Raw genomic sequence first — 12,907 nt, 5'->3', positions numbered from 1 at the left:
GAAGGAAGAAGTACACACGGTGAAAATCCATAAATCTTTAAAAATACGATAACAAACAACCATGAAAGTATCAAACATTCTAGGGGTGGATGTCTATATTCTCGGTGAGGACGTATTTACAAAACATCCCTGTCCGGTTTTCGTACACAAAAATACGGAGACGGCGCACAATTACTTTAACTCTGAATAAATTAGAATTCTGAATTGTAGATATTTTGATGTTGTTTAGAATTTCAATGAAGAATTAGAGCATTTATGTATGTAATTTATATAGAGTAGGGCAGTGGCGAAGGGTGGAAGTAGGCAGTTTAGATACGCCATAAATGGTGCACACAAAACTTTGTCAGTTACACGTATTTGTTTTCATTGATATAAGATAAGACTACAATAATTTACAGATGGTATTGGTTAGTTTTTAAAATAAACCCTGCAAAAACCAAGCCATAATAGATACTCGTTTATCTATAAAATATCTATAATAAAATCAAACATAACTTTGAATATTTTATAGATATAATAACATTTTTTATCTATTATAGTTTGGCTTAGGCAGGGCTTAATGAATTAGCCAACAATATGTGTAATATGTATACTTAATCTAACGAAAACATATAAGCATGAATGAAAAAGTTTGCACAGTTTTGTCGTATCGCCCAAAATATACCAAAACTATTTTGCTTTAGGCAGGGTTTAATTGATTTTTTAAAACTTACCAATACCATCTGTGAATAATTGTAGCCTTAGTTTAATAAAAACAAATACGCATGACTAACAAAATTTAATGTGCACTATTTATGGTGGATCTTAAACAGCCTACCACCACCCTTCGTTACTGGAGTAGGGTAGATTTGGTGTTACTACATAAAAAAAATCTTGAATATTACAGATCCTCGCTAACATCCGTTCAGCTACGGCCACACTAAGCTGATTCGGTTTGATAAAAATAACGATATGGGTAAATCAAAGAGATACCATTGTCCGCGAAGTTATACTCATGCATGAAACGCACCGAGTCGATACCGGCTATTTTTAATGGTGATGTATCCATACCGAGCCGGCGCGGCGTGGCGTTTCGAAACAGAGTGAATTCTGCTCGAGCCGCTCCAAGAATGCCGGCCGGGCCAGTCAGTGTATTCGTATTGTAATACCGCCTCAGGTGAATACATTATACACACAAACAAAGTCTTAACACAAATACGTATGCGTAGACTTAGCGTTTCAAATATTGCAAGATATAAAAATAACGCTAATTGGTTAAAATGGTTTTGTTGGCAAATCATTGATTCAATTTTTTTTTAGTTTTTTTATGTACATATAGTGTATCAGGGGCATGGCCTCCACAAAGGGGGGGGGGCTGACAGGGCTCTAGCTTGGGGGCCTGGACTAAGAGGGGGCCCGGCGTGGCCAGTTAAGTGAGACATACATACATAAATTTGATTTAATAGTAAAAAAGCGCTATTATATATATATATAAATTCGATATGATGCGAAGATTGATAAAGTTAAATGATTATTCATGCGTAGAATTTAATTTTATAATTATTTTAGTGTGTTTCCTGACTTTAAAAATGGCTATTTATCCAATATGTCGAAGGGTTACTTAGCCATCACATAGGGGGTCGCGATTAGTGCTTTATAATACGATTCTTAGTGCCTACAACTCAATAAATCAACTGGATTTATTTAAAATTACAAAAATCACTAAAAAAAATACACGAAACACCCTTAATTTGACCCCATTAGGATTCCGTGGAATAACATTAAGGGAACACTAATGTAAAAATCACACTACCCTTCACCTTAGCGATAGGTAGGGGGCCCACCAAACATTCTGGTCTGGGGGCCCGCTTCCGGATGTAGGGGCCATGGTCAGGGATAATGCGAAGATGCTGAGTGTCGCCCCTATATTATTATTATCTGATCTGGAAGGTTGCGTCGAGTGTGTGTGATATGCTAATTCGGGTAGTGCGAAATGATACACAGTGGTTGCATTTGTTGGTTTTGTATTGTAGATAATAAGTTTTGATACACACGGCAATATACACGACTGTCACATTAGTTTTTGTGTAGAGTTAATACGTTTACATTGTAATTTGGAATTTGATTTTAAGTTGAACGTTATACGGAGTTTCGTGCATAATTTGATTATACCATTGAAGAGAATGAATGCAACTGATTTATTGCCTGTCATTTCCTGCTCATATTATCTATGCTATATAAATGAGCATTAAACATTTTAATTTAAGATGATCACAACATGACATTTAGAAGAAAAGAAATATTAACAAAACAGTATTATATATATATATAATATTTCAGCATTAAACAGTAGAAAAGTGTAAATACAAAAAAAATATAAATTAGATATAAGGAAGTACACCGAATGAGCTAAACAGACCCTATTTTAATAATTTATAAAACAATGCCCACCTATACCCACTCATTCTCACGCAGGTGGAATATGTCAATATCCGAAGTGATTTGGTTGAACAGAGTTATTGCCTTCCCAATTGGCATTATCAATGGCAGGTTAGTTATGCACCTTGGGAAAACAAACAACGGATGCCCTATATTCTTAATATAATTATCAGAGACACACAAGCCAACACCACCAATAATGGCAGAGTTCACATTTACGCCGCGTATAAGTCGGAAAAAAATATGTAGCTAAATGTAGGTCTGGATTCCTCCACCAGAAACTAAAGAGTACAAATTATTTATTTGAATGGAATGTTACCACATCTCTAAGAATCGTGACTCTGGTGATTAAGCTTTCGAACAGCCTTCTCAACTGAAAGGTCTGTTTCAGTGGAAGTCCTATAGCACTCTTGAACTGGTGCAACTATCCAATGTTTGCTTTTACATTCTGAACGACAATTATGAACGTTAGGTCATTCGATAATCATTTGTAGATGCGATAGGTGGTCGATAGGGACCACGTATTCATCGCTAGACTAAAAATGCGGAGTGTTGGAGTATGGAGAGTGTACCCGGAAAATGCGGGGGTTAGAACTTGTCTTTAGATACTTTTTGTATTGAAAAGAATTTAATAAACTATTTTATAAGTACCAAATTTAAAGATATAACATTCATTAGAAATCCTGAAACCGGTTTGTAATTACGGTAATTCAATCCTTTAATTTAAAAAACAAAAGCCGATTGCTAATAAGTAAATAACGCAATTATGTAGAAAGCGCTTCAGAGAGTCTTGTAAAAACCGTTAGTTAACTTTGTCGCAGTTAGATAGGACACATATAGCATAGTGTTCAGTGCGCATAGGCGCGAATCCTGAGGAGCGTCAGTTTGAATCCTGCTTTTAGATTTTTTATAGTGGTTATATATTTGTTATATTTTCAAATATGTATGTTTAAAATGATTAATCGAACAATGATAATCTTATTTTAAAATAGTATAATAATCGTAAGCAAGGTAAGATTATAACATTTTTGATAATAAATAAAAAAGTATATTTTGTATATTTTGCCACTGTACGTCATCCTTAAATGTGTACGTGTAAATATACCGGCAACTTCCAGTCGATTGGAGCACATAGATAGATGCCGATATAACTAAGGCTTACGATATATGTTATAACAACGTATATATATGTTAGTATACAATAATACCCGGTTGGCTTAGCTCGCTAGATGCTGCACGAGAGTATGTACCCATAGTACCTATAATATTATATGGGTCAGCATCTCGATGGGTACTTTTTACAACTAATACCGTTATTGTTAGGCTGGTGTTGGTTTGTAACGATGAGATGGATGCGTTCAATATAATACATTACGTCGATATGCATACGCATATATATTTTTATTATATATATATTTACATTTTCCAATTTTGAAACCTGAAATGCGCACGGGTATTATGCGCAGTTTCAATTTAAAAAATAAATACTTTAAAGTCGATAACAGCTGATGAATAAAACAATTGAAAAATAGTTGTTAATTAAATTTATTATAATTACGTGAATATTACATTATACTGTGGCGGTTTCTTAAAATAACGGGGAAGGTTTTGTTAGGGAGTATGAAAAAGATTTTTAAAATGTTTTAGAAGATATTTTAAACATTTAGATGACTTCATTAATAATTATTATATGTGGAAATCATGGTCCCCACAAGGGGAGGGCTGACAGGGATCTTGCCTGGGGGCCCGGGATCAGGAAGGGCCCGGCGTGACGTATCGACCAGATAAGTGAGATAAACACAGATCACAAATTTGTTTTAATAGTAAAAAAAAAGTCGCCCGCGGCGTTATTTTACTTCAGTGATATTAATAATAAAAATTTTTGGTTGTATGATGCAATTTTTAACTGTGTGCCGATACTCGACAACTCAATAATTCAAATGGATTTAGGTACCTACATATTAAAAATACAAAAAATTGATAAAAATACATATTAATTTTACCGAGTACACCATTTGGAAAACGCTACTACAGCGCATCACACTGCCTTTACCCTTAGCGATAGGTAGGGGGGCTCGCCAAACATCCTAGCCTGGGGGCCCGTTTCAGGATGTGGGGGCCATGGTGGAAATAATACGTTTTCCTTGTCAATGTCAGAAAAAAGATGATAGGATTAGGTACCAAGTTTATTGGGGGACTTTAGACATTTTTTCTGTTATTTTACATGATGACTTTAGGAACAGGAATTTAGATAATTTTTCGTAGATATTTCGATGGGTTTTCTACCTAGTATATATTATAATATGTTATAAAAAAATATAAATATAATAGTTTTATAAGAAAAATATATTAACATTATAATCGATTTACTGCTGGATGAAAACTTACTCTCGCTCCCACTAGCTCCTTAAACTCTTGTCAATCCCTAGTTCTTCGCTACCACGTACATCCAACAGACTTTATGAGTTCGTCTATCCAGCAGGTGTTAGGGTGTCCCTGTGTTCGTTTAATGCCCCTTGGGTACCGCTCTGCTTACTAACTTTTATCACATCGCGTATTAATTCGTGTCTGCTTCCTTATTCATTGGTTTCTTTTGTGGTATTTTTGCGTTATGCCCAACGTGCACTATTCCATGCCACGTTTCACTACTTTCTTTGAATTTCTCTTACATTAAGAGTGCATGTTTCACATGTATCATTGTTTGAACACTTTACTCTTAAAATACAATGAGAGATTACTTTTTAAAATACTGAAGAACCAATATACAGGAAATACAATTTCATATAATAGCTGAACATAAAATTGGGTATTTTTTTCCAGAAAGGATTATAGACATTTGACAATAATCTGTAAAATCGATATCAGTAGAATTTCGTTTTAAGTATATAACCCAATATAGTTTTATGTTAGATGTATGTATATTTGATGAAATTATTCGCAGAGTAAAGCTAGGCTGGAATGCTTTTGGCCGCCTGAATAATGTCTTTAAAAGTGACCTTTCACTGTGCCTAAAGCGCAAAGTGTTCAACCAGTGCGTGCTTCCTGTGACATATGCGTGTGAAACATGGACCCTGAGTAAAAGAGAGATCCAGAAACTTTGAGTAGCAAAACGTGGTATGGAGAGGTGCATGCTGGGCATAACGCGAAAGGACAAGAAGAGGAACGAGTGGATAAGGAAGCAGACAAGGGTTTGCGATGTAATAGAGTTTATTAAAAGCCTTAAATGGAGATGAGCTGGACACATAGCTCAAAGAAGAGACAATCGTTGGACAAATCTAGTCATCCAGTGGTATCCAAGAGGTACAAAATGTCCGTAGAGGCCGCTGGATCGATAAAATGATAAAGTTCTGCAGAAGTACGTGGCAACGCAATGCACAGGACCGAAAGAAGTGGAAGCAGCTTGAAGAGGCTTTCATTCAGCAGTGGATAGATACAGGCTGATAATAGTTTTATGTGGCTTTTTATTTCTATTTGAATTATAAAATATAAACCGTTCAATACCTAACATTGATAATTGCTTTCTCTTCCCCTGATTTAATGATACGTATATAAATGCGGTATTCCAAAAAGTTTTTATTATTTAATTTGATTCTCGTCAAACGAAAGTTTGCTCATCACTGGTTTACTATGAGCGAATCTTTACCCGGAAAAAAACTAAGTGCCGAGATAAAAAAATACGAATTATTCATTACTTTGAGTGAAACAATTGTGTAAGTCTCATTATACTTTGCTCTATTTTGTCAAATCAATAAAAATAATTCGTATTGAATTAATTTGTTTAATCGAGTGTTGAGATTGGTTGTTTTATTTTTACACAATTTCACGGCAAATTAAAAAGTTTATTGTCTCTGATTGGTCAATCAAATCGATTGGCTTGCATTGCTCAAGCCGAATGGACATACGTAATAACTGTCGGAATTGCCTATGGAGTAAAACTAATTAGCTTTTCGATGCATACTATTATTTTATTGGATTATGCAATCTACGCAATTTATTGCTTATATCTTTGATCGGTATTAAATTGACAGGCATGCATATGAAGATTTTAGTATCCAGAAGCGAAGAAAATACAAATTATTTAACCACATAGAATATTACTTCTTCTTATTCTTCGTCAGAATCTGATGAATAAGGATCGTTGTGCGGATAAATTGGCTATCCAACAGCCTTTTCCATGGGTTGGCCGATTCCTCTAAATCATTCTTTTTCGACCATGTCCGATCCTAATAGGATCATATGGGCCTCCACAGAGTAGAGGTTTGTATTAACATATTTTTGCTCTCTTACTCAACCTATTAGGTCCATACCCTGACAGACACAGTGAAGTTAAAGTCCAACCACCAAACCCGCCCCGTACCACCCTCGGTCTTAATCGAGAGTATCACGGGACCCATCAATTGGTGATGTGAAGCATCTAAGAATTGGCCTGGGAGTGTCCTGGGAGAAGATGCCCAAGACTTAGATTGCTACGCTCAAAGTGAGCTCTGACTGAGTTTACTGAATTTACTCTAATGCAAAGTGCCAGGGAGAGAAAAAACACATGGAAATTACTAAAAAGAAAATGAAGCTACTTGTTTATTAAATTAAAGAACGAAGCTAATCATACAGGCAGCAAAATTTATGACAGACACAAATTGAAAAACAATATGTGTACTTGCCAGACCCAGGATTCCAACCTGGGGCCCACGGCATGATTGTCCAACGCTTAAGCCGCGCGGCCACCGTTGGTGAAAGATCATTTTACCACTCTAAATAGGTACTTACCTGTGGCTACTGGAGACCCGCGGTACTCATTCCCAACCGTCTGAGCCATCCAATGTTTGCTTTAATATTCTTATGTGACGTGTCGAAAAGATTAAATAGCGAGGACGATACAAACGGACACTAACGATCCTAATAACTACCTATGACCGTAAAGCTCCGCGCAATCGATAAGCAAGTGTGGATACGAAAGTAGTGTTTATTGCTTGAATTAAAGTTCGGAGTATTTGGGTATGGAGACTTTTCCTGAAAAGTGCAATATTCCGCAATTGAAGCGACGCAAATCTGTCTGTAATCAATGTATTTTAATTCAGGGGAAAAAATTAAACAGTTTATTTGTAAAGGTACTTTATGGTCACTGCATTCATTATTTAGGAATACACGAAAAGAAAAAAAATCACCAATGGTAATGTATGACTCATTCAATTGAATAAAAATGATTTTATTTATGAAATAATAGTAAAAAGATAAATTTAAATATATTGTGTATTATATAGTTTTATGACTAATATGATTATAGTAGATTTTAAATGAATATTCTTATTAATTAAAGTTTACGTTCTGTGGGTTTGTCGTGTTACCGTGCGTTGATGTTTTTCGGCCAAATGAGCTTTGACATGAGGTGAGTAGTTACTTATTTACTTATGACTGTACTACAGAATTTATTATAGCCAGTAAAAGCTTGCTAGCACCCTGCAATGAAAAACAAGATATATTCGGTGGTGTTTGGGCATAACCTGATAACTGCTTTTTTGGTCATGTTATGTTAACCGTAAAAATTGGGTCACTTAGTATTATCTTCCATTTGGTGATCACCAGATAACTATATTTTATTTTTGAAATTCTCAAAACGCTATGGCAATACTATGATGATACGAGGGTGGGTCAATAATTCCTTAGAAAAAAGCATTAAAACAGGTTTTTTTTTTGTATTTTTTTTTTATTTCTCAACATAATTTCCTTGGAGCTCAATACACTTGGTAAGACGTTTCTCAATTTTTTTTAAACCGTCAGAAAAATAAGTTTTCGGAAGGTCCTCAAAATAAGCATTTGTCCGATCGATGACTTCTTCATTTGAAAAAAAACGTTGTCCACTTAGCCATTTTTTTAAGTTTGGGAAAAGGAAAAAGTCACTGGGGGCTAAATCTGGCGAATACGGTGGGTGGTCGACCAATTCGAACTTCAATTCTTCAATTTTAGCCATTGATCGTAAACATGTGTGAACACGGGCATTGTCCTGATGAAAGAGGATTTTTTCCCTGTTTAAATGAGGCCGTTTTTCTTCAATTTTGTTTTTTAGCTGGTCCAATAAAGATGCATAATAATCCCCTGTTATTGTTTTTCCTTTTTCCAAATAGTCAACGAAAATAATTTCACGTGCATCCCAAAATACAGTAGCCATAACCTTACCAGCTGATTTTACGGTTTTCGCCTTCTTTGGACATGGTTTGGCTTCGCAATCCACTGCTTTGACTGTTCTTTCGTCTCGGGAGTATAGTGGTGTATCCATGTTTCATCTACAGTCACAAAGCGACGAAAAAATTCATCCGGATTGCGTTGCATGAGCGACAACAGGGGTTTAGAGGCCACCACCCTATTGCGTTTATTGTCGACTGTGAGAAAACGCGGCACCCATCTTGCAGAAATTTTTTTCATGCCCAATTTGTCATGTAAAATAGAAATGACGCTACCTTTTGAGATCCCTGTAACCTCAATTATCTCACTCAACTTTAATCTTCGGTCACTTAACACCATATCGTGGATTTTATTGATCATTTCTGGTGTAGTCACCTCTACAGGACGTCCTGAGCGTGGTTCATCCTTTGTTGATATACGACCACGTTTAAATTCATTTAACCAGTTATAAATAGTTGCAAGTGAAGGAGCAGATATGCCGTAAACTAAATCCAACTCATTTTTTATTTCCTTTGCTGTTAACCCTTTTATATTAAAATGTTTAATAACAACTCTAAACTCAATTTTCTCCATTTTCCATTTTTCCATTTTCCACAAGCAAATTTTTTTTTTAAATGTACGAGAAACACACAACAACCCGACCAATCTGATTGAAACTTCGCAGCATACTGAATCGGTAGTGCCGCTGCATGAAAACAAACCGCTTGCAGTACTAGTCGCGCCACCTGTCGGCTTTTCTAAGGACTTATTGACCCACCCTCGTATGTAAATAAACACAGCGGTTAGTTTGGTCAAAACATGACAAAAGATCTTATCATAGTTCGATCACAGATAAGTGACATTATTTTCAAAATTAGTGGAATAATTGACAATCTAATTAATGTCATATTATTATTCTTCAGTTATTTATTTTTAAAATGAACCGAGATTTATGTGGGCAATTCAAAGTTTAAAATTGCTCTTCTGTCAATTCAACAGTAGGTACCGTATTATATTCTATGTCGCACGTCATGGTCATATCAGTAAGTTTGCGATATTCTCATCAGTTTCCTCTTATATTATGTCTACGACATTAGTAAATGATATTCTAACTACACCAATTTAATATTTAAAATAATAATCGTTTCTTTTATTAGGAGTTCATGTTTCGTTTCAATTACAGTCCATTTATAAAATTTGGCCTAATTATTTTGCACATTTAATGGTCGAGATATTAATACACACAATGAACCGCCGGCCAAAATAACTGGAATCTATGTTAAGTACAATTAATTACCATATTCACGAAATTTAATATGAATTATGCATTTCTGTGCCTCGCCTCTTAAGACAATGAGAAAAAAATCGTAATTAACTTCATTCATGGCTATTTCTATTTCCACTTCTTAATGAAATGAGTTCTGTGCGCCTGAGAAATGCGTGTATTTTTATAGCTGGTATATTATTTCTCTCTCGGTAACTAGATTTTAGGTTAGCAAAAAAAAAATGCGAAAACGTACCCGCAATTAAGTCTGTGATTATTTTAAATGTTAATTACTATTGTAGATCACTTATCTGATTTTATTTAAAATGTGTTGATATGTATTATAGTATCATATCTGAATATTATATACAGTGACGTCCCATGGAGGTAGGCAGGTCATGCTTTGTATAGAGGCGACACATTATTAGAATAATTTATTTTTCATAATTCACTATAAGTCTCTGTAAACTCAGTCAAAGCATAGGTGCATGGTGACCTTAGTCTTGGGTATCTACTCCTCATATATTTCCAGGCATTAAAACTGCCGATGCTTCACTTCAAATGTAGGGGCTTGTGATACGCTCGATTAAAACCAATTACGGGGCGGGTTGGTTTGGAGGTGCCTATGTTTGTGTAGCAGTTTCATATCTGAATATTATACACAGTGACGTCCCATGGAGGTAGGCAGGTCATGCTTTGTATAGAGGCGACACATTATTAGAATAATTTATTTTTCATAATTCACTATAAGTCTTTGTAAACTCAGTCAAAGCATAGGTGCATGGTGACATTAGTCTTCGGTATCTTCTCCTGAGATATTCCCAAGCGTTAAAACTGCTGATGCTTCACTTAAAATGTAGGGCCTCGTGATACGCTCGATTAATACCAAGTACGGGCTGGTTGGTTTGGAGGTGTCTATGTTATATTATGTGAATATTATACACAATGACGTCCCGTGGAGGTAAGCAGGTCATGCGTAGAGGTTGCACATTATTATAATAATTAACTTTTCTTAGTTCACTATGCTTCTCGCTCCCATGAGCACTTTTATTAGAAAATTGTTGTAAACTCAGCCAAAGCACACTTAAGTGCGTGGCTAACTTAGTCTGGGTATCTGCTCTTCAGATATCTAAACCTCAAATGTAGGGCCTCGTAATGCGCTCGATTAAGAACGGGGCAATTTGGGTTTGGAGGTGTTTATGTTTATATTGTAGTATCATATTATCTGAATATTATTCACAATGACGTCCCGTAAAGGTAGGCAGATCATGCGTTGCGTATAGATGGCACATTATAATTGATGGCGAATGAAGAAAAGAATGCAAATATTATAATTTTTGAGTGCAGTGTTGATTTTCGATGAAGCAGACGATACTCTCACTTCACTGAAAAGTATCGACATCATCGACATCGTCCGTTAAAAAAAAGTCAAAGGATAAAAAATCCTGACATTTATTATTGTATTGTAAGTAATCACAATAATAAAATCGGAATGGAAACCAAGTTTCATGCTATTGCTAAATAATTTCAAACGCCATAACAGTTCTAACGTATAAGGTTCCGTCTATTTCTTAATTCTATGCTATTATTGGCACCCCGACTAGAACGCCCGCACATTGGCGCCCAGACATTGCCGCCAAACCAAATGCGCCCGTACCAGTGCTCGTCAATAGCGCCCGGACAAGTCCGCCTAGATAAAACCGCCCGCAAAAATACAAAAATATAATAAAGTGCTTTTTTGGTTTTTCGAATTGCGTATATATGGAAATTTACATACTTACGATAATTAGTGTAATTTGAGATTTAATCCGTTGCAAGATTTAATCCGTTGCAGCTGTTAGTAGAGCAATAATAATAAAAATCATCAGCTGTTAAAACTTAGTTAATGCCTTTATATGGTAGTATTTCTGATTTAGAATATTTAATAAGGTTAATTACATATATTGAAATTTAATTTTAAATAATTTATATTTTTTTTTATATCTTAATTCGTATGTTTTTTATACATGTATCTAAAATATAATATTATGTAAAAATAAAAATTGTCTCATTTCTGAATTGTTTTGGTGGTAATGTCCTGGCGGTTTTGGTTCGGGTAGTTTTGTCGGGAGCCCACTATTATTCTACGTTGATATTATTGTATAGGTGCGTGTTTATCAATCGTGATGGCATATTATTATTATTATATTTTTGCACTATGACTACCATAGCCTACTTACTTCCAAGAGTCATTCTTCGCTACCGATAAAAAGCCATAGTGAATATATTAAATCAAATGAATTTGTTTACAAGTTCAATTATAAAAATATCTAAGACGCTCACGAAATGTTAATTGAAACAGAATAATGAGCGATCGGCGTAGGCTGTAGATAAGTACTAAAAATAGCGTTCGCTCTATCAAAAGAGAAATTTGACCGATTCTCTTCAACAACACTGTGCTCTGTTTATAGTTAGATCAGCAACATAGCATGGCGGTCATATTTGAAAGTGGTTGGATGGTGGGGTGTTTGAATCGCGGATCGCGATGAATATACAATTAACTCACATAAAATATATACAACAATGTAATATTTATAATGGTGAAAAAGTATCTAATACTAGCTGGAAAGCCTATCAACGAATGTACGAAAATAACGCATAAGCGTATCTATTCTATACATAAAACTGCTTTCGGCCCCTACACCAGCTATCTTGAGTAGGTTCGACTCGAAGTATTATCACCTATTATAACAATTACAATAAGTTAGTTTTGTAATTGTTATAATAAGTGCTATGTTTTAGCAGCACCTCTCTTGGCTACACTAAATTTTAGAGCGAGATAGACATTTTTGACTGTTTAGACGGCTAACTTATTGTAATTGTCACAACAAGTGCTAATACTTCGATACAAACCTACCCTAGATAGCTGCCGTAGCGGATATAATAGAACTTTATGCTGGCATATATAAATTAAATTCAAAACATTACTTGTAAAATAAAAGAATGAGATTACCTATAATATAGTACCTAACCCACCATCATTAATTATTTAAAAAAAACATCTAAATGGCCAGAATGTCTTATTAAATC

The sequence above is a fragment of the Rhyacophila brunnea genome, unplaced genomic scaffold (assembly GCF_057557595.1).
Source record: "Rhyacophila brunnea isolate RB1 unplaced genomic scaffold, BYU_Rbru_1.0 scaffold_24, whole genome shotgun sequence".
NCBI classification, from domain to species: Eukaryota; Metazoa; Arthropoda; class Insecta; order Trichoptera; family Rhyacophilidae; genus Rhyacophila; species Rhyacophila brunnea.
This window is presented reverse-complemented; position numbering follows the sequence as displayed.